The sequence below is a fragment of the Thalassophryne amazonica genome, chromosome 5 (genome assembly GCF_902500255.1).
Source record: "Thalassophryne amazonica chromosome 5, fThaAma1.1, whole genome shotgun sequence".
Classification (NCBI taxonomy): domain Eukaryota; kingdom Metazoa; phylum Chordata; class Actinopteri; order Batrachoidiformes; family Batrachoididae; genus Thalassophryne; species Thalassophryne amazonica.
The window spans coordinates 104,853,810-104,878,064 of NC_047107.1; the positions used below are offsets into that span (position 1 = coordinate 104,853,810).

Here is a 24,255-nt window from a genome sequence, read left to right on the forward strand (position 1 = left end):
TAAAAAATCAACGACTGAGACGTCGCCCGGTATGGCGGAGCTGGGGTCCCACCCTGGAGCCAGGCCTGGGGTTGGGGTCGCGCACGAGCGCCTGGTGGTCGGGCCTTAGCCCATGGGACCCGGCCAGGCTCAGCCCGAAAGAGCGACGTGGGCCCGCCCTCCTGTGGGTTCACCACCTGCAGAGGGGGCCATGGGGGTCGGGTGCAGAGAGGATTGGGTGGCGGTCGAGGGCGGGTGGCCCGGCGACCTGGTCCATGCTCACAGCCCCTGGCTGTTGGGACGTGGAATGTCACCTCGCTAGGGGGGAAGGAGCCTGAGCTTGTGCGGGAGGTTGAGAGATACCGACTAGAGATAGTCGGGCTCACCTCCATGCACAGCTTGGGCTCTGGTACCCTACTCCTGGAGAGGGGCTGGACGCTTCATTTTTCTGGCATTGCCCACGGGGAGAGGTAGAGAGCTGGGGTCGCATTGCTTATTGCTCCCCAGCTCAGTCGCCATGTGTTGGGGTTCACTCCGGTGAACGAGAGGGTCGCGTCCCTACGCCTTCGGGTCGGGGACAGGTCTCTCACCATTCTCGGCCTACGGGCCGAGCAGCAGTGCAGAGTACCCGACCTTCCTGGAGTCCCTGGGAGGGGTACTAGATAGCGCTCCGACTGGGGACTCCATTGTTCTCCTGGGGGATTTCAACGCCCGCATGGGCAGCGACAGTGAGACCTGGAGGGGGGTGATCGGGAAGCATGGCCTCCCCGATCTGAACCCGAGTGGTGTTCAGTTGTTGGACTTCTGTGCTAGTCACAGTTTGTCCATCACAAACACCATGTTCAAGCACAAGGGTGTCCATAAGTGCACGTGGCACCAGGACACCCTGACCTGGAGGTCGATGATCGACTTTGTAGTCATATAATCTGACCTTCGGCCACGTGTCTCGGACACTCGAGTGAAGAGAGGGGCAGAGCTATCGACCGATCGCCACCTGGTGGTGAGTTGGATCCGCTGGGAGGGGAGGAAGCCGGTCAGACCTGGCAGGCCCAAACATATTGTGAGGGTCTGCTGGGAATGACTGGCAGAACCCTCTGTCAGTGAGGTCTTCAACTCCCACCTCCGGGAGAGCTTCTCCCAGATCCCGGGGGAGGTTGGAGACATGGAGTCCGAGTGGACCATGTTCTCCACCTCCATTGTCGATGCGGCCGCTTGTAGCTGTGGTCGCAAGGTCTCTGGTGCCTGTTGCAACGGCAATCCCCAAACCCGGTGGTGGACACCGGAAGTAAGGGATGCCGTCAAGCTGAAGAAGGAGTCCTACATATCTTTGTTGGTAGGTGGGACCCCAGAGGCAGCTGACAGGTACCGGCAGGCCAAGCATGCCGCAGCCCGTGCGGTCACAGAGGCAAAAACCCGGGTCTGGCAGGAGTTCGGGGAGGTTATGGAGGAGGACTATCGGTTGGCCTCGAAGAGATTCTGGCAAACCATCCGACGCCTCAGGAGGTGGAAGCAGCTCTCCACCAGCACTGTTTACAGTGTGGGTGGGGAGCTGTTGACCCTGACTGGGGATGTTGTCGGCCGGTGGAAGGAGTACTTCGAGGATCTCCTCAATCCCATCGTCACGTCTTCTGAAGAGGAAGCAGAGACTGGGGACTCAGAGCTGGACTCATCCATTACCCAGGCCGAAGTCACCGAGGTGGTTAGAAAGCTCCTCGGTGGCAAGGCTCCTGGGGTGGATGAAATCCGTCCTGAGTACCTTAAGTCTCTGGATGTTGTGGGACTGTCTTGGCTGACACACCTCTGCAACATCGCGTGACAATCGGGGACAGTGCCTCTGGATTGGCAGACCGGAGTGGTGGTCCCTCTGTTTAAGAAGGGGGACCGGAGGGTGTGTTCCAACTATAGGGAGATCACACTCCTCAGCCTCCCCGTTAAGGTCTATTCCAGAGTACTGGAGAGGAGAATTCGACCGATGGTTGAACCTCGGATTCAGGAGGAGCAGTGTGGTTTTTGTCCTGGTCGTGGCACACTGGACCAGCTCTACACGCTCCATCGAGTGCTTGAGGGTTCATGGGAGTTCGCCCAACCAGTCCACATGTGTTTTGTGAATCTGGAGAAGGCGTTCGACCGTGTCCCTCGGGGCACCCTGTGGGGAGTGCTCCGGGAGTACGGGGTCCGGGGTCCTTTGCTAAGGGCTATCCGGTCCCTGTACGACCGCAGCAGGAGCTTGGTTCGCATTGCCGGTAGTAAGTCAAACCTGTTTCCAGTGCACGTTGGCCTCCGCCAGGGCTGCCCTTTGTCACCAGTTCTGTTCATTATTTTTCTGGACAGAATTTCTAGGCGCAGCCAGGGTGTAGAGGGGGTCTGGTTTGGGAACCACAGAATCTCGTCTCTGCTGTTTGCAGACGATGTGGTTCTGTTGGCTTCATCAAATCAGGACCTTCAGCGTGCACTGGGGCGGTTTGCAGCCGAGTGTGAAGCGTCTGGGATGAAAATCAGCACTTCCAAATCCGGAAACCGGAAAAAGGTGCTTTGCCCTCTTCAGGTCAGTGGAGTGTCCTTGCCTCAAGTGGAGGAGTTTAAGTATCTCGGGGTCTTGTTCACGAGTGAGGGACAGATGGAGCGTGAGATTGATAGATGGATCGGTGCAGCATCTGCAGTGATGCGGTCGCTATATCGGACCGTCGTGGTGAAGAGAGAGCTGAGTATGGGGGCAAAGCTCTCGATTTACCGATTGATCTACGTTCTGATCCTCACCTATGGTCATGAGATTTGACTCATGACCAAAAGAACGAGATCGCGAGTACAAGCGGCCGAGATGAGTTTCCTCCGCAGGGTGGCTGGGCGCTCCCTTAAAGATAGGGTGAGGAGTTCGGTCACTCGGGAGGAGCTTGGAGTCGAGCCGCTGCTCCTCAACATCGAAAGGAGTCAGTTGAGGTGGCTCAGGCATCTTTTCCGGATGCCCCCTGAACGCCTTGCTAGAGAGGTGTTCCGGGCACGTCCCATTGGGAGGAGGCCCCGGGGAAGACCCAGGACACGCTGGAGGGACTACATCTCTCGGCTGGCTTGGGAACGCCTTGGGGTTCCCCTGGAGGAGCTGGGGGAGGTGTGTGTGAATCGGGAGGTCTGGGCGGCTTTGCTTGAGCTGCTGCCCCCGCGACCCGATTCTGGATAAAGCGGAAGAAAATGGATGGATGGATGGATGGATAATTGTCCAGTTCTCCCTTGCAAAAGAGGTCTAATCTCAATGAGACAAATCTGGTTAAAGAAAGATTAAATTAAAAAAAATTAAAAGAGAGGTAGATAAACTTGATATGGGGGGGGGAGGGGGGTTAAAGTCCGGGGTAGAGAGAACTGTGTGTATGTGCAGTTGCGCGGTGGAGATCTTCTCGATGGGTAGATCATCTCATCCGGACACTGGGACACATCCCTCCCAAATGGTAGAATTCAGAGACTCGGAGACTTACTGGGGATTCTGCAGATTTTGAGGATGTCCCAGAGAGCACCCTGGTCAACCAAATCAAACCATTTCCAACTGTCTCCATTGGCTAAAAAGAATAACTTGTGTAACTTAAAAAAAAAGTTTTAAAGTACTGTGTACTGAATTAGACTGCTGTCAGCATTACATGTGGTCCACTCCACACAAAATGTACTCTTGACATATATGTTTAAAATATCGTAAACATTTGCCATATGTATCAGCTTATGATACAAAATATCAACAAAACTTTACAGGCAGGAGACACGATTGCAAAATCTCTCATGCGAGTGATAAAAATATCAAAACACTAGCCACGGTAAGACTGGCAGGTTTGTGCTGTGAGGATTGTGTGTTTTAGATCAGCTGAAGAAAAGTAAGAAAAGCTGCTTTTACCTGCTCGCCGACGAGTCGTGTCCGCTCAAGGACTGTCATCTCCAACGCACTTCAGCTGTCTCTTTGCTGAATGTTCAATTCACAGGACTCCAAATCGCCTCTGCACCACATGGGCTGCAGCAATTGTAGCCAAAAGAAGAGCACGTAGAATCACCGAGGATAAAGTCAGTCAGAGGCTGAGACGACAGCCCACAGTCCTGAAAAGGACTCAGAAACATATTTGTGATTTTATATTATGAAAGAGCTTTGAATAGATACATTAAAAAAAATATGAAATACCCTGAAGTGAGAGAAGTTTTTCTCAGAAAATGTTGTGAATAACTAATGATTTTCTAAAAGCATTGTCTGAAGATGTTCCAAATGGAAAATACAGAAATGAGAAGCACAGATCTTGGAAATACCGGTATCAACAGAATACCAGTATTTCCTGCTGCATTTAAGCTACACTTTTCATGCCAGTCACCCTCTGCACACTGTTATCAGCAATCAGAGGAGACTCAGCCACAGATTGCTCCTGCCTAAGTGCAGGACCAACAGACTGAAAAACTCCTTTGTCCCTCAGGCCATCAGACTGTACAACTCCTCACTCAGGGGGAGGAGGAGTAACAGGAAGAAAGAGGACAGAAAGGAGAGGAACAGTTGTAGCCAGTAAACCAGTACTGATCAGTATGTCTGGTATTTATATTTGTGTATTTATTTTATATTTGCAAACTTTTTTTTTTTTTACTTTCACTTTTGATACTCTGTGTGCTTCTTACCCTGTGTGCTGCTGTACAATGCTGCTGGAACCTCAATTTCCCTGAGGCAGTTTTCCCCAGAGATCAATAAAGTTCTATTGAATTTCATCTAATCTAATCTGATACTTCTGAGATTCAGATACTGAGGGCCTTATCTTGAACCTTTATCATGCAAGTTCCTGTGGGGTGTGGCCAGTTCCGTTTTGCTTTTTACGCTTGTGTAATATGAGCATAAAGTAAGGAGCAGAGCGCATATGGGTTGTAATTACTCATTTTATTAATCATGGGAGTGTTTTGGGTCTAAAAAATAAGACTGCATTTTCTAAGCAACACAACCTTATTGTTGGGTATTCTGTGAAGAAATATTGTAGAAATATTAGAAAACATTGCCACTGCATGTACTGTACACATACCAGGATAAACTGTATGAAAGTACTGATGCCATTAAATAATTACTGAGGTGGCAGTATTTTAATAAGTTAAGGTAATTCCATCAAATCATGGAGATGAAAGACTTTCCTAAAGTAATCATAGTTTATGTTCTCAACCCGTTCCTTACAGAAATTGGTATATGCCAACTTGACTTGAATTAATAGTATAGTTTTATACACAGATTTTGGATGTGGAGTTTAATCTAATAAAATAAGATAAACTTTAGTGTGTGTGTATATATATATATATATATATATATATATATATATATATATATATCAAATCAATTTTATTTACACTCAACAAAAATATAAACGCAGCACTTTTGGTTTTGCTCCCATTTTGTATGAGATGAACTCAAATATCTAAAACTTTTTCCACTGTCCACAATAAAAGGCCACTCTGAAAGGTGCAGTTTTGTTTTATTGGGGGGGATACCAGTCAGTATCTGGTGTGACCACCATCTGCCTCATGCAACACATCTCCTTCGCATAGAGTTGATCAGGTTGTCAATTGTGGCCTGTGGAATGTTGGTCCACTCCTCTCCAATGGCTGTGCAAAGTTGCTGGATATTGGCAGGAACTGGTACATGCTGTCGTATACGCCGGTCCAGAGCATCCCAAACATGCTCAATGGGTGACATGTCCGGTGAGTATGCCGGCCATGCAAGAACTGGGACATTTTCAGCTTCCAAGAATTGTGTACAGATCCTTGCAACATGGGGCCGTGCATTATCCTGCTGCAACATGAGGTGATGTTCTTGGATGTATGGCACAACAATGGGCCTCAGGATCTCGTCACGGTATCTCTGTGCATTCAAAATGCCATCAATAAAATGCACCTGTGTTCTTCATCCATAACAGACGCCTGCCCATACCATAACCCCACCACCACCATGGGCCACTTGATCCACAACACTGACATCAGAAAACCGCTCACCCACACGACGCCACACACACTGTCTGCCATCTGCCCTGGACAGTGTGAACCGGGATTCATCCGTGAAGAGAACACCTCTCCAACATGCCAAATGCCAGCGAATGTGAGCATTTGCCCACTCAAGTCGGTTACGAGACGAACTGGAGTCAGATCGAGACCCCGATCAGGACGACGAGCATGCAGATGAGCTTCCCTGAGACGGTTTCTGACAGTTTGCGCAGAAATTCTTTGGCTATGCAAACCGATTGTTTCAGCAGCTGTCCGAGTGCCTGGTCTCAGACGATCTTGGAGGTGAACATGCTGGATGTGGAGGTCCTGGGCTGGTGTGGTTACACGTGTTCTGCGGTTGTGAGGCTGGTTGGATGTACTGCCAAATTCTCTGAAACGCCTTTGGAGACGGCTTATGGTAGAGAAATGAACATTCAATACACGAGCAACAGCTCTGGTTGACATTCCTGCTGTCAGCATGCCAATTGCACGCTCCCTCAAATCTTGCGACATCTGTGGCATTGTGCTGTGTGATAAAACTGCACCTTTCAGAGTGGCCTTTTATTGTGGGCAGTCTAAGGCACACCTGTGCACTAATCATGGTGTCTAATCAGCATCTTGATAAGGCACACCTGTGAGGTGGGATGGATTATCTCAGCAAAGGAGAAGTGCTCACTATCACAGATTTAGACTGGTTTGTGAACAATATTTGAGGGAAATGGTGATATTGTGTATGTGGAAAAGGTTTTAGATCTTTGAGTTCATCTCATACAAAATGGGAGCAAAACCAAAAGTGTTGCATTTATATTTTTGTTGAGTGTATATATATATATATATATATATATATATATATAGTGAACTGACAGACTGAAAACTATATATGTTTTGTCAAATACCTACCTATTATCCCTAAACTTGTCTGTTTTGTCCATAGCAGATGGTCACTCCATGGAGTCTGGTCTGCTTGTGGTTTCTTCCTGTAATGAAAAATTGTTTTGTTTTGTTCTTACATGTACTCAGTCATGGGTTAGTAAGGAATTTCTCTAACTTGTGTATAGCACTTTGAGGTGACTGATCATTTGGTGCTGTATAAATAAAATGAATTGAATTCAACAACCTACAATGTACCATTCCAGCCTCATGTGGACAAATCTCCACATGAGGCTGGAATGTCCACCTACAACTTCCAAGTACTGCACAGTATGACACTGTGCTGCCTGGAAGCTAAGAGATGCTCCCATGGGCTCCAATTTAGTATAATAAAACATAAAATATAATATTAAATGCTTCCAGTGGTATAAGAGGAGTAAAGGGGACCCAGAAGCAAGTCAGACTTCAGCTTTCATCACTTTACATTAAGATGTCTTCCTGCTACTTTGTTAGTGGCTGTACATTCACCATTTCAAAAAGGATGATATTTTGCAGAGCATTATAAAAGTCACAGCAGTACTTTCTTTTTTCACGAGGAACAAAGACACAAAAACCCAGGCTGTGACTGACAGACAATCTGTAGCACAGTGCTCTCACTTATATTCCCCACACGTCTGGGTTTCAGTAAAAATGCACTTAGTCCTTTCTCTAAGGAGTCCTTAAAAACATCCCTGTGACATTAGCTAAGTTAGCATCACACATGCTGTCACAAAAGTGGTTTTTCTCCTTCAAAGTTTATTTATAAAGTTTAGAGCCATTCACTGGTTTGTGGGTAGACACATTCACAATCCTATGGAAGTCATTGTTTGGTAAATTAGCTACTTTTACTGCATAACTAAAAATCTTTTTACTGAAAGTGTAGTTTTCAATGCACTTGTGTGAAATCAAAATTTTTCACAAGTATAATTAGCAAACTTTGCATCCCATATTTGAACAGGTGACTCACAGGTCATTATCTAAATGGCAATAATGGTGCAGACTCAAAGGTTGGTTTTTACTAGTGCTGTGCTGCATTTAAGTGTCACCTTTGCCCAACACTGAGAAAAGATTTATTTTAAATTGTAAAGGCTTTTCATCTTGCTAACTTGCACCTACCATGTCATAATTGTACATAGTCTTTGCTGTAAAATAGACCTGAGCTGAGGAAAAATAATGGAAAATATTTGAGGATTTCAATTTTTACATTCAAACCTTAAAACATACAGAGGAATATCAGCACAAAGAAAAGACATTCTTCCCTATGTTAACACTTAATCTACATTGTGTCAGTTTATCTAGCTATAAATGGGCACTTGCCTTGGCTGGAGAATTAACCTGCATCAGACTGGTGCCCCGTCCGTGGGGAGTCATAGACTCTCATTTGCTTGATGCTATGGAATCCGGTGTCACCGACTGAACGGTCCCCCTAAAAATCAGTCCGCCCTGCTTTCACTGTGCATGCATCATTAGCCGCGGTTCACCGATTGTTACCTCGTTTCTGCTTAAAACTGCACGCCGGTCATCATCTATCTTATATACAGATATCTGAAGCTTTTGTACAACAATCACTTCCACATAAATTCAGCATTATTTTATCATAAAAGATGGAGGAAGCCATCAGAGCACCGCAGCTACACGAGCTGCTAGCTGATGCATTCACTGTGCGTCGGTCATTTCAAAGTGTCACAGAGTATCGCCTCGTTTCTGCATAAAACTGACTTTAGAATGATTTAAGAGGTTTTATCTTCATCAACTGATAGTTAATAATCCCATTAATCTATTTGATCACTTTGGGTGAAGACACTCTGTGTCAGATGAGCTACTGAGCTCCGAAATGACGCATGTACAGTGGAGGTAGGGAGGACCAATTTTTAGGGGAGGACCATTCGGTCTGTGACACCAAAGATAAGCACTGGCACCAACGGGCCTCAGGCAATGACCCGGTGGCGAACTCTGAAGTGTGAACCATACACACGCTGATCAAGACATTACCAGTGTGGAGCAAGACAGTGATGACTGGTCAATGGGTGGGACCCATTGAGTGGAATTTTCACGACAGAAGCAAGACTTTGTCATTCTGTTGTTTGTTTCATCCAGTGCTTGCTCATGTGGTAGACATTGTGGTTTACCCCCCAACCCATCTTAGCATCTTAGCAGGGTGGAGCACAGTGATGAGCACAGCATGTGTCCAAAATTCAGGAGGCAGACACACTACATGTAAGTCCAATCACAGTTCAGAATTTTCAATAATTTTTCCAGCATCCATAAGTCAACTGGTTAAGGAGTGGGGCTACCAATATATAGATCTGGAGTCGACTCTCTGTCACCCTAACTGTTTGTGTCCTTGGACACTTCATCTGCGTTGTATCAGTCGACCCAACAGTAAATTGGTGCAAGCCTTAAGCCACATCTATAGAAAGTCAGACTCTACTAATACAATAGAATCCAGGGATAAACGCTAACATCAGTGGGCCTTGCAGCCGACACAGCGCCTACTTCTTTTTGATTAGCTGTTCGGTAGGTGGCAAACAGTGGTGTAGTCTACATTTTTGAAGTGGGTAGACTGTGTTTTTTGCTCGTCATCAACCCCGTGCGTATGCACCCCCGGTTATTAACATTTTTAACACCATAACAACAAATAGATCTGTACTTTTCATCTGATCATTTATATTCTATATTTGCCACTATAAATATGAGAAATGTGTCAGAATGTAAATAAGTAATTTGCACCAATTGCAAAATACAGTATACAACAGTAAATCTAAAAGAGTGATTAAAAAATACAAAGATCAAATACATTTATTTTTTGGCATCTGAAAACCTAATTTAACAAAGAAATTTAATCAGGTCATAAACCAGGAATAAACAATGTTTAAATCCAGCCAAAAGTATCATATGCAAGCTACTGTGTATTGTTTAACAGTAAATAAGACAACTTTAAGTCACAGTCACTCAAAAAAAAGTGACTGTGACTCCTTGTTATTAAGAAAGAGAAGTTCTCTTAACAATAATAAGGAGCAGATTATTGCCTCCCAACTAAGTATATTGCAAGAGTTCACTTTTCCTCCCTCTATTTAGTATCGGATATGAGCCTGTACTGTCAAATTCAGCAGCTGCAAGATTCACCCTTCATATAATCCGCATGCCCCCACGTTGTTTGTGTACAGTTTAGATGCATAAACAAAACGGAACACACCGGTCTACATGAGCATGCATTAGCTGCAGAGCCTCACGCCTCCTACCACAATCTCTGTTGAAGTTGACAGTCCATCATTGGGTCCAGATGGGGGACTGGAACCTGTAGGCTTTGTGGTCCATAAGGAAACCTACCCAGTATAAACAAGCTAGTATTAGTATACGTTAAGTTCCATTAAAACAGCAGCCGGGCTGAAGGACAGAAAATTCACATACAACAATGAAATTATGGTAGATGCTTTACTTTGCAGAAACCTTTTCAACCCATGACAAAAACATTGTAGGCCAAATCAGTGGCACAAAATATAATATGAAGACAACCATGCAACTAATACCAGAGAGTATGCCACTTACCAATTCCAGTCATTTTAAAACTACACTATCCAACAGCCAACGGGACTCGAGCTCAAGAGACATCTGTAGATTACCGGCAAAACTCTATTATTTTTTAAAAAACTGTTTCATTTTATATTTTAACAACAAATGAACGCATCATTAAAAATGTCCTCGAATCAAAGTCAAAAGACATTTGCACAGGTAGAAGCTCTCCACTTATTGGGCCTCATGTATCAAAGTTGCACACTTGTGGCGTAAATTTACGGTGTAAATTTGAAGTACACCAAAGTTGCCGTGACATGTATCAAGCAGTGCGCACCTGCCCATTTCCAGCGTACGACCTTGATAAATGCGGCGGGTGAAAACAATCGTAATTATAATAAACACGCCCATAAATATTCAGACTCCGCTTCAGACACACCCTCATTTTACGACATGGAAGCCAGGAAGACGGCAAAGAAAAAGAACTCCACCAATCATGAGGCGTGCCAATAGAGCATCAAAAGCAGCCGTCGCATCAATTGTTTTGTAGTATAATCAAAAAAGTGTTACAGTGGTACCTCGTTTATCGCGGAGTTACGTTCTAAAAATAGTCCGCAAAAAGCGAAGTCCGCAACATAGTCAGCGTCATTTTTTTACATTTATTATAGACGTTTTAAAGCTGTAAAAACCCTGTAAAACCACTTTATACACTTTTCTCAATCAGGCATGAACATTTTCTCACTTTTCTCTTGTGTGTAAACACTCTCAAAGTTCAAACCTCAGTAGAAAAATAAGACCAAACATTTGTTTGAGAAATATAAATAGAACGTTTTCCTATAAATAATTATGATGGTTTTTAGAACTAACAAATTTAATTTTAACGATCAACGTACGAGGTTGGACACATAAGAAATTATTAATAGTGACTGACCAGTATTTCACAGATCACGCCTCTGCGTCCTGACGCCGCGCCTTTTTCCAATCACACCTGGCTGCAGGTGTCTGTTTCCGAGTGACAAACACAGTTATGAGTAGTTGTTGGCGCTCTTTTTTCTTCTGGGCGAGAAGATTCTTATAAACAGACACGCAGAACACAGAACACTGTAAAAAAAAAAAAGGCATGCAAAATTGGACTAAAAACGCCACGAAACAGTGAGGCGGTGAAAGGTGAACCGCGTTATAGCGAGGGACTACTGTATTCTCTTTTCACATGTCAGTAATTCTTGACATGTGGATATTTGCTCGCTCAATTAATAAGACACGCCTAATTTTTCAGATTTCTTTATTCTTAAAATGTATTTCTTTATTTATTTTATTGTGACAAACGAATGGAGACGACAAAACCTGATTGCAGCACGGGCGAAGGGAATGACAACACTACAGTTGTAATTATCAATTTCATTGTCTAAAACGATCACACTACACAAAGTTAAGCTCAGCGCTGCTCTGGCTCCAGGCTCTGGAGAAAAAGGCGAGCAGCGCTTTTTGCAGTCAGCGCTGTGGCCACGGATCGTGCTTGAGAGACCAGCAATCCCGCAAAAGCGGGATTTGTATTGATTATTATGTAGTATAATCAGGAAAGTGTTATTTATGTAACATATGTATTGATTTGTATAATGGCACTGTTTATCATGTTGATCATTTTCATTTTTATGTGGATTCCAGCGCTGGTTCATTTTGGTGTATAATTTACACCACCTCTCGACCTGGTGTATATTTTCAGCGCAGCGTATGCCAACGACCACATTGATAAATTCGCAGCCGTTTTGGCGTACACCCCATATATGCTCAAATATCGCCGTACGCACGTTGATACATGAGGCCCATTGTGCTCAAATTCATATTTTAGAAATGACTGTCCTGATAACAACATTAAAGGCAATTACATATTTTGGCGAAATTACAAGTTGAAATGACCATTAAAAAAATTCATCATGAGGTTTATGTCACAGAAATCCTACTTTACAATCACTGCAGTCATTGTTAAATTATTTCCTGTTGCATTTATAATAAACATTTGTATTTATTTACAGTATCTTTTTTCTGGTTGAAATGAGATATAAATAATCTACCAGACTTAAAAAAAAGTACAAATTTCCATGTTATTTTGTCTAAAAAAATGTCTGAGGTTCCTTATGTTAAACAATAAATTATCTAATCTGAAATAACAGGCGGTTTTAATTTACATATGAAAGGTTTCTAAAGAACCATTTATTGATTTATTTAGCTATTTTAATTACAAGTGTTCTAAACTTTTTTTAACAGTAATCAGAAATTCTGAGGTAACAAAAAACAACAAAAAACATTTCCAAGGATTTTTCTTCAGAAAACTGCTCCATAAATGAGCAGTCCTGTGACACGTTTGTTTTGTACAGATCAGTGGTTTCTACACCGATCCATTTTGTAGAGATCAGTGGTTTCTGCCATGGAAATATAGGCCTGGAATGGGCATGCGTGCCTCAGTCTATTAGTGTCGCTCAGAACAGGAAGGCACCATTACTAAGGGTGGAGACGTGCCGATCAACAATAATAAACTGACCGCTTTTTTCGCACTAGTGTTGCTATTTCTTAAAGGATTTTAATAAATGTAGGCTTGTTTTAAAGCCATTTGAAAGCCCTTTCCAATGAACCTATGCATGTGTGGGTGAAAAAAAAAACGTTAATGTAAAATGCAAAAATTTGGGGAAATTATGACAAACTGTGCTGCTTTTCTCTCTCTATTGTCGCTATTTGTTAACAGATTTTAATAAAAGTAGGCTTGTTTTAAAGCCCTTTAATTGCTCTTTCTAATGAACCCATACATGTCTGGGTAGAAAAAAAAATGTTTTATGTAAAGTGTGGAAATTTGGGAAAAATATGCCATTCTGTTCATGTACTGTGATGTTTTTTCCTGTCATCATAATTTTCGATGGATTTTTATAAATGAAGCCTTGTAAGTTGTATTCAAGCTGATTAAAAGCTCTAACGAACCCATACATGGCTGGATAAAAAAATCCTTAATATAAATCTGAAGTATGCCTTGCCATTGTGCTCATTTACTTTGCTGCTTTTTCCACTGTAATATTATTGCTCATCTTTTAATGACAACAACATATATATTATTTTTACTAACATTTTATTACAAGTAGATATAAATCCATTCAGAATTTATAACTTTTGACCCTCAGTCAGGGTCAAAAGTCACTTGCCCAGTTCCGGATCACTGCTGTAGTATTTGTGCGCGGTTTCTCGTAATCAGCACGAATAAGCTAATACTTGGTACCAATGGAAAGATTGATGTTTTGTCTACAAACGACCACAAGCTCGACCGTATCCAGCCATCCTTGTGATCAGCAGAGGAATCAAAACATCCCGGTGTCTGTGGTGTGCGCACGTTTTCTCACTCACTCATTCCTGCAAGTTTGAAAGTAATGATCTCTAAAATGTAGCAAAGGTGAGTTAGCCATTTGGTGTTTTTGGTTCTAGAGTGGGAAAATACTTACTTGGGTAGAAAATGTCAGTGTGTTATGTCTTGCTGTTTAATTGCTGCGTGCATTTATCTCCAACGTGAAAATTTGCTGGTTGCGGATCACTGAAGCAGCAGCCTCATGTCAGTACTTGTGAGCCATGTGGACTTAGGGGGTCATCTCAACATCACGAATGGGCATGAATGTGGGGGCTTTTACTTTTTAATTTGGGAGAAATCTCACCTCCACACTTCATTTTTTGTTCGTAAAAACGTATAACGGCGCTTTTCGAAACTAAGCAAATTCTCATTTAATAAGTATAATTTCTATCATTTTGTGTTCAAAATGCATTCTTGGCCACAGTGTGTATCATTCTGCATTAGAAGGGCTCCAGCCAGCTGCCAGGAATGACCCCAAAGTGACACAGAGTGTCGTGATCCAGAACCGGCAAAAGTGATCCATTTCTGGCAAATGTTTGCGCCACACATAATGTGACTTCACACTTTAAGTAGAAGCGCTACTCCACCCAGACTTTTTCAGCTAAATAACATCCAAATACCCAATACAACAATACACAATTAAAGGACATTCAGTTGCATTATGGTTCCACATAGCGGGACTTTAAAAAAGGTGATCCACTGTTCTGTCGAGATGAGCTGCACCGTTCAGATGAGGTGCGTGGCACCTCCGCTCGACAGATAAGTCTGTCGAGATGAGGTTCCTTGCATAACTGCACATGTGCACTAAAAAAATTACTTGACGAAGTTCACTTGTTTTGATGGGCAAGTAAATGTATAAATTGCTCATCCGAACGTAGTAATGTATAAAATCTACTCACTATAAAAGGATAAGTATTTTTAACCTGGAGTTAGCTTATTTCGACAGGCAAAATATACATATACATACATTTATGCTCCTAACGTAAAATACAGAAAATATTTTACTTACTAGGCTATAAATACACTGAATACAATTAATAAAAAAAAAAACTGATGTAAAAAACAAAAAACAAAACAAAATGCACATGCGCAGTTGGATGTCGAGCAAGTTGCATCATCTCCCCATGTGCAGTTGCACGAGGCACCTCATCTCGACGGGTGACGTCTTCAATTCCGGGGTTGAGCGATGTGCGCATGCGCACACATGCGCAGTAGCGCGACGCACCTCATCTCAATGTTCACCTCATCTCGACAGGACACCAGAACTGGGCAACCCTATGTACCTCCTCTATCCCCTCCAACCACACTCTTAAAATTTAAATGCTGCCTGTGACCACCATGTACATATCATATTAAACAACAACTGCAAGTATATAGACATAAATATATTGAAACATTTTTGTTTTCATATTTGTATGCATTTGAACGGAGCTTAATGAAAAGAACTTACGGTGTTGAGTTATAGTCTCAGTATATCGATATTAAATTGTGACATAACGACTTTAAAATAGACATTTGTTTTACATAATTACATTAAGGCTATTGTACAGTTCATTTTAGTATTGGAGAATTTGTTTTTGTAGTTGGTGCAGTTGATGATGAAGCACTGGCTGCCTTTTTTCCTCATTTCTCTTCTGTTTAACTGGTTCAAGGCGCTCTCTCCACCCTTAGTAATGGCTGCCATGCAGCACGCCGCTAGTCACGTGACGTCCATTCCAGTCTCTATTTCCATGGTTTCTGACACTAGTCGTCTGTGTTTTGGCCAGACGCGTCGTTCCTATTGGACAACACAAAGGTACGTCACAGCTCAGGGCATCGAAAGTTGGTTTGGATTGAACTTTGATGCGTCAGCCTGCCGACAAGTGGCAATGCGCGCTCCCGTCAGAAGCATCGGTTTAGCTCGGCTTTTGACGCGATGCTTCTGACGCATCTAATAAGCAATGCGTCTCATTGAAAATAATGCTTTTTAGACCGTTTTAAGGCCCATTAGCTTAGTGAACAAATAAAAAAACTAGCTGTCGTAGCCCACTTACCAGCAATGCAGACAGCAGCGCCAGGTTTATCTCCTCCACTCAGGGTGCAAACTTCATCAATCGGCCCTGAAGCAGCAGGTGGACGTTTTCGAAAAATCTAAAACCGAGGCCTGTTTTCTTTTCATTTTTTCGGGTAATAATCACCATCGATACTTTCTCTAGCATTCTTCTTGTTTGTGTGCTGCTTTTGCGCTGATTAGCTGGTAGCCCAGCCTCCATCTATCTATGAGCCAATTAAAACTCTTATCTAGCAGAGCGAGCGCAGGAGCGGGGAGGGGGGGATGGGACACATACAGTGCACTCTGCAGTGATGGACACCTGATAGCTGTCTTTTAAAGGGAGAAAATAAAATTACAGTCTGTAGGCGCTCATTTTATTTACACCGTCATGTTCCCCGGGGCAAGTTGAAGTGGGTAGATGGAAATTCCGGGTCTTATCAGGTGAGTAGACGGCGTCTACCTGCGTTCCATGTAGACTACACCACTGGTGGCAAACATGTCCAACGAGGTGTTACATAGGCAAAACAAAGTTGCTATTTTGGTGTATCTGGTGCATCAAAGTTCAATCTTTTTTGTTCTTTTAATTGGATGAGTTACAAGATGATTAAGTTATTGTATATACAAGCTGATTGGGATGTACTAACCTACCCACTCACCCAAGCACTACACTTCCAAAACAGAAGGTTCCTGGAGCAAGACTGCATGTGCCCCATTTTCATGTGTAAATGCGGTTGCATCCAGAAGGGTATCCAGTATAAATCTTGTGCTGTCATGTACAGAGTGCAATTCCATATTCCCTTCCAGGCCTTATGGTTGGTGTGTCATTAAGTAAGTAAGACTTCATTCTACACCCTACATAGTCTTGCCTTTTTTCAAAACTGGAAAAGCTACTTCAGTGAGTGGCAAAACATTTTGAAGACCGACAAGAAGGCCAGTTGCTGCAGAGTAAACCTTTTTCACTGGATAACCGAGAGCTTTCATGGACATATTTTAGTGCCCCTTCACACACAGTGTGAAGTTTGGTCGACGTCTGGTCAAAAATGGTGAAACAACGCAACGACGGGCAGGCATGATGACGCAGCTTATGTTGACTAAATAAAAATTAAAACCAGCCAGTACCTGTGGGACCATATCACGCCACTTATGTGGAATAAATAAAAAAAATAATAACCAGCTGCTCATGGTGACTTAAAAAAAAGAAAAAAACATAGCATCCACGGGACGTGAACTCGTGCCTTCCAAAAGCTCTGATTGCCAGTCAGAGGCTTTACCAGAGAGCTACGGAGCTGTCCTTTGAAAGCTGCGAGAATCTGCCTCATATCAGGAAGGACATGGAAGTATTACAAAAAAAATTAAAATCACACACCATATAAAAACACCGCATTTATCAAGCGAGCAATACAAATATGATCTGTCTGTTCCTCTGTAAATGACCCATGGTCACAGACATACAGTCATGAAATTACACATCTACTGTCCCTTATCTCTGTTCTCTGCTTTAACCTTCAAGTCCCTACTTCACCAGACTGTGAATTCATCAAATTATATTGGATTCTGGATCTATTGGACTACTATTGGATTAACCATGGAATTGATCAGCTGGTCTCTGAACACTGTTGACACCATTTTTTCTACAAGAAGGTCAGGACCGGGGGATCCTACCTGCCCAGATGGAACGCATTCTGCGGGCTATGTTCTTGATTCCTGGAGTTCCTGGCATGTGGCATGCTTGGTGCCTTTCTCCGTTGAGGACGTCGAGGATTTATTCAGTTTTGGTTTTAAGGTAGCAGGGCTGGTACTTTTTGGCTTATGTGCTGCCCTGCTCTACTGGAAAATTCTCAGACTGCAATGACTCTTGAACTCAGATGCAAATTGGATGACATCTTGGAGCAGATGCGTGCCTTGCAGTTGAAGTTGAAGATTTCAGAGACCGGTGAATATTCTTAATTCATAATTGGGAATATTCTTAATTTATAATTGGGATTTGGTTGTTCAAGTGGAACTGTAAAAAGTGTTTTTCACTACTCGAACCATAACACTACAGGCTTATCAAGCCTGAAGGTCAAATTGCCTGATTGTTTTCCCTCCAGAGGAATTTCTTCACCCTGGGGATAATTTGGCTGTTTTTTATCTCAACTCACAAAGACAATAAACTGCTTTTCACAGGACTGAAGCATGCTCCATTACCTCCCCCCACCCCCCTCCTATCCCCATCAAACACTCCCCACTGTGGCATCTGCTCACACGTCACTCCTTTCCCCTTCTGCGGGGGCGGTGTAGTTTTAGCTGCAGCCCCCGTTCTCCCCCCAAGCTGACAGCTGCACATCTCAGGGTTGCCGCGTGGCCTTCACCCACTTGCCTCAATTCGAATAACGGACTTCTTCAAGCTTAGTGCACATAAACAATGTCAAATGTGTATGTGCTGTCTTTAATTCTGATGTGTGCCATTATTACGGTAAACAAGTAATAATTGTTGACTAATTGCTGTCTGAGGTAACTGGAGTGTAAACATAATTTCTCCACTGTGAGATCAATAAAGTATATCTCATCTCATCTCATGTTTCAGAAAGTATCTTTATGGACTTTAATGCTTTGCGTGGACAAAGACACATTCAGTGATCTGTTCTTTCATCTTTGCATCTTTTGAAGTTTGCTTCTGCATTAAGTCCTCAGGAGGGGTAAAAAAATGCACATTTGATGTTTTCATGTATAATCACAGGTGCACAACTGTAAATTGTACATATTTTGAATCATTTGGCAAGAGAAATATCTATATGCTGTATTTTTACCTAAAGAGCAGAGCCTGTAAGGTTTTTGTCAGTCCTTCTGATCCAAAACCAGCCCCACAATTTTACTTCACAGATATCAGAGTGTAGATGCTGAGCAGATCTTTTAACTCTGTGTGAAAGACATCCATGAGAACCCTAAATAATGAGTTTCTTTTGTAAGGTTACTCGGAAACACGGTGTGAAATGGACAGCCAATCGGAAGCCAATTTCAACTTCACAGAATGAAAGCCTTTAATGCAAGACGAGTCCCCTTGATCTACAGTAGTTCAGGTAGACAGCCCAGGCAATGGTGCAAAGGGGAATTAACTAAATGCTCCTGCACCGCGATACAAGCTGTTCTCTGTTGGGCTTCACAAAGACATGGCAATACTCCTAAAAAAAGTAACTTAGCATTTCACTCCACCCCAACTCCTGGATCTTGTGCGCTTGTTCCACTTTATGATTCTGCTGCCTGGTGTCTCCCTCATTTTCTCGCAGGTCAGACAAAGTCTTTCAGAGAACAGATGATAAGCTTCATTATTAAACCAAGCAACAGGAGGTCTCTCTATTTATTTCATCGAGATAAGACAGATTGGGGCGGAATGGTAATGCGGCAGCGTGTTCCTCAGAGGGGAGTGGAGGTGGCATTTGGGAAGCAGTGGGGAGGCGGATGGGCAACGCAGACCCACTTTGTGTTGTCCCCTGTATCTTTTCTGATTAACCTGCACAGCGGCGGTGTACAGCTGAGCACCAAATAGCTTCCTTCGGCACTCCCCACATCTTTCAGGCTCACACCTGTGTAAACACGGCAAGTTCAAAGTGACTGCGGTTATCTGTGTGCGCACGCATGTGGGCGTGTGTTCGTGGGCAGCGAGCACGCCTATCTGCTGCTGATTGGCTGTAGTGGAAGTAACACTGGAGGATTAGCTTCATTCATGGCTGTGTCACTTCTGATATGCCGCTCGGCGAGTCTTGCCGGCTTCCCTGGGTTCCTATGTGGCTGATGGAGACACTTAATCCGTGTAATCGCACTGATGAGATATTCTCCAGTTAAAAAGTTCTGTCGCCTATGATGGTTTTGTGACAGGTGGCTGAGAGCTTTGTGGAGGTGATATGATGATGTCAAACTGTGACAGGTAAAGTGTCATATCAGGATTTGTGCTAACATTTTGTCCTATGTCACTTTGGCATCATACTGCGTATCAATTTGACATCTAGTCCAAGAGTCTGCAGCCAATTTTGACCTTGTTGGTACCATTGAAGGTGACTAAACAACACTTATAATCTAGTATTACGAGACTATGGCATACACAAAAATGTGGGATAACAATCCTAGAGTTTCATTACTATGGCACAAAGCCAACCTCTAAAATTACCTACCTATCGCTAGGCCTTGCCAGCCCATAACCTCAATCAGTCAATCAATCAATTTTATTTATATAGCGCCAAATCATAACAAACAGTTGCCCCAAGGCGCTTTATATTGTAAGGCAAGGCCATACAATAATTACGTAAAAACCCCAATGGTCAAAACGACCCCCTGTGAGCAAGCACTTGGCGACAGTGGGAATGAAAAACTCCCTTTTAACAGGAAGAAACCTCCAGCAGAACCAGGCTCAGGGAGGGGCAGTCTTCTGCTGGGACTGGTTGGGGCTGAGGGAGAGAACCAGGAAAAAGACATGCTGTGGAGGGGAGCAGAGATCAATCACTAATGATTAAATGCAGAGTGGTGCATACAGAGCAAAAGAGAAAGAAACACTCAGTGCATTATGGGAACCCCCCAGCAGTCTAAGTCTATAGCAGCATAACTAAGGGATGGTTCAGGGTCACCTGATCCAGCCCTAACTATAAGCTTTAGCAAAAAGGAAAGTTTTAAGCCTAATCTTAAAAGTAGAGAGGGTGTCTGTCTCCCTGATCCGAATTGGGAGCTGGTTCCACAGGAGAGGAGCCTGAAAGCTGAAGGCTCTGCCTCCCATTCTACTCTTACAAACCCTAGGAACTACAAGTAAGCCTGCAGTCTGAGAGCGAAGCGCTCTATTGGGGTGATATGGTGCTATGAGGTCCCTAAGATAAGAAGGGACCTGATTATTCAAAACCTTATAAGTAAGAAGAAGAATTTTAAACCTGAAGTCTCTCCCTACATGTGGCATTCAGCACGAGAGTGACCTGCTCTTTACCTAAATGAGTGGGGCTGACTTATGAATGAACGAATAAATTTATTTATTTATTCAGCACACACAGATTAAACGCAAAAAAAACCCTCCTTATCAAAAAAGCAGTTTCAAAATCAACCCATGCAGCCAAAACGGTGTAGGCAGAAGCAAAAACGTATACGTATATACACCCATCCCATGAGTAAATAAAAAAAGTAAATATCTGATGGTTATGTGATGCTGGGGTAGTGTGTGTGGGAGCATGGTTGACTCACCCCCAGTTCCTTTTGTCATCACTGTAACCAACTCTCCCCCTCTGGCCAAAGTCTTAATCAACTACTTTGGCCCAGTGGATAGCTCATGCTTGAGATATACAGCTCAGGATTTCTTAGATTTGGCACAAGTTTTACGCAGGATGCCACATTACATGGAGAATGGGCAGGGGTGGCCTTGAACCGAGAACCTTCTGCTCTGGAAACAAACGAGCTAAGTGTCTGGCTGCCATCCTGCCTACAGTTTGGGTTTTCTTAAAAGGTGTAAAACACATGCAAAAACAGTGTTGCAGCAGCATCCTCGGGGTTGTAGCATTCTGTCATTTCTCCACAACAAACCACACTCCCTTCACACAAGTGTGACTAATTTAGGCTGATGAGTCAAGCCACCACATCCGCCGCCCTCCCAACCAGGTATTTTATCAGCACTGACCTGACATTCAACCTGCCTAAACCCCACCTACTGCTACACTTCAATAACCCAAATGAATTTCCTCCAACTCACTCACAACGTTCAGCTATAGCCAGGTAGGGGTCAGTGAAAGACTACCAAGTCATCTTGATGAGCATTGCCCCCATCAGTCTTGACGATGGCTGTAATGTCACCCACTACGTTGCACTTCTGTCCTTTAATTGCCCCACAGCGGCCGCATTTCTCAACATCTAATCATCAGCAAACGTCATGTGGCTGAGGTGAGTGGGTGTGGACTCACTTTTAAATCAATGACCAGAGGAGGTGACCTTCAGGGGCGGTGTGGATAATGAAATAATGGGGAGGCCGCCTTAACACGGGGACCCCACTCGCAAACCCTTCTGTCAAAGCTGACACTGATGAACAGGTCCTAATTGAAACAAATGTGCCAATTAGTTGATTAATTTCTCACATCCTCTCTCACACATTTTTTTTGACTAATCTGTATGTGTTCCTTCATCTTTTTTCTCTTGCTGCCACTCCTCCCCCTTGATCCCACTCTCATTCGCTCTCTTCTCTTCTGCTTGGTGAATCTTTTCATCATTACCCAAAAGGCTGTCAGCATCAGACAGACAGCTAATACGCAGCGTGGCCCCAAACACAACACGAGTCGGTTTGTGCCACATATAAATTGCCTCTTTTATGTCACAAATTTACCAGGATGAAACTAGAATAAATACATAAAGAGTCAGTGGGGAAGGGGGCGGCGCCACTGTTTGTGTCCCTCATTCTGTAACAGATTGCTGTAATCATGAGGAATTTGAGGTTTTTTTTCAACTTTATCCACAATGCACTTGAGCTTTGATGAGACCCACGTTAAAGGGATCTTTTTCATTTTTACAAGTCGGCGTAATCATAGTTCTCCTGAAAAAGACAAATTCCCACTGTTGGGTTTAGGGCAGAGAAAAGGAGCGGAATACATTTGGAAATACACCGAATGTGGAAAAATGATTACTGTGCTATGATGTTCATTGTTATTTTTATTTGTGTCAATATATACCTGCAATCCATCATGCATTGGGCCTGCATGTCACTTCTGTTTACCCAGTGTTTGCATACCCACAGGCACTTCCTATTTGCATCCAGCCAGCGTGTTGTTTATTATAATGGCGTCTGTCCCATAAATCCATCAACCCAGCCCATTCTGCTGCACTGTGAATGTAATTTGTACATGCGGCCATGCTGTTCTCTTACCAAGTTGGGAGCATTAAAGCCTGGTTAAGTTTAAAATTTCTAATTAAGGTTTCATGTTAATTGGATTCACTGCTTCTTTGAACTAGCTAATGGATTTACTGTAACTAAATTGCATCTGTGCCAACGTGTTCTTTCTTGTTCTGTTTTGGATTAAAGACAGGCGCAGGACAGGACAAAATGGTGATGAATGTTTGTATTTATTGCACTACCCAGTTTCTGCATAGGGGCAGTGTGTGGTCTGACCTGCATCCATAACAGACTTTAATTATATGAATTTAGCGTTGGCTAAGGGTTTTGGCTCTAAAACGCTGAAAAACATGCCTAAAGACTTGAAATTGTAATGTAACATAAACATGAAGGTTCCCTAACAGGTTATCATATCATCAGCAAATTACGATCAACAAATGCATCCATTCATCTATTTTCTGAAGCCATTTATTCCATTTAAGGGTCACAGAGATGCTGGAGCCAATCCCAGTGGTCAATGGTTGAGTTGTCTTCAGATGAAGCCCTACAGGAAGTACAAACAGTTGCAGTTCCTTGACTTGTCCACTTGAGGCTAGCTCCAAAACAGAATGTATTCCCATAGAACTCCATGTTAAAATGTCCATCTTTAGAGCAGAATTAAACATTCCTCCTCCATGACAACAGTACAGGGATGAAATTTTATCTGGCTTCTTAGTTTAGATCCTTTAAGCCATCAGGTTCTTTAAATTTGGAGGTGTGGTCACTTTGAGTGAAAGTGGCCAAGCCAAGCGACTCCACCTCTCATAGCTCAGGTCAGAAGCCGCTTGATGTGGCTGCTAGCTGTTGTGGAGGCTGTCTTTTTTATTGCAAACACCTGGAATAATATGGCTTGTGTGGTGAAACAGCCTGACGGATCTTCTAAGACATCCTTGCTGCAATATTCACACTGAGATTCTTGCCTTGTTTAATGTTGTGTGGGAAGGGCATTAGCACTTTTAGCAACTATGGTTGAGGAGCCCTAGTTTAGAGTGTCTATGTTGCCTATGTTGATCAAATTAGCCCCATTAATACTCAGTTACTGAGAAAATAAGCGGCTCAGAACTTTTAACGTCCACACCAAAGCAAATCATTAGGAGAGACACTGTGGTCCCCCAAAATAAGATTTAATAAACGTGCTAACTGAAGTTAGCTTGTTAGTTTAGAAGGGGCATATTCAGGGTTCTTTCATCACCCATGTGCCACCATTTCATGAGTTCATTGTGAATCAGCGTGGTCAACAAGGCAACGCCCAGTCTGTGGCCCAGACAGGGACTTCATACCGGCTTATCTGAGTCTTGATATAAAAACTATGGGTGATGTCACGCAGGCTTTGTCCAGTATATACATGTACCGCCTTAGTGGAATCTGTCACTTTCATTGATTCAATTTGTGTATTCAGTGCAACACGAAGAAACATGTATATTTTAGAATTTACAAATATTTTTACATTAAACCTTACTTTAACAAATGTTAGCTAACTTAACATTAGCAGACCTAATTTTAATATAAGCTAATTGGTCTGCTAATGGCTTAGCTGAAAAGGTAATTCACTAATAAAAAAAGTTAGCTTTGCTAATTAGCTGTTAGCTGATTAGCTGATCT

At 43.2% G+C, this 24,255-nt stretch overlaps 1 protein-coding gene across 4 annotated transcripts in view; it reads left to right on the forward strand.

Annotated features, from left to right (window-relative positions):
• The window catches only part of unc5db (unc-5 netrin receptor Db), a 751,148-nt gene that overhangs the window by 490,832 nt on the left and 236,061 nt on the right, over window positions 1–24,255 (forward strand). The gene's annotated exons all lie outside the window — the stretch shown is intronic.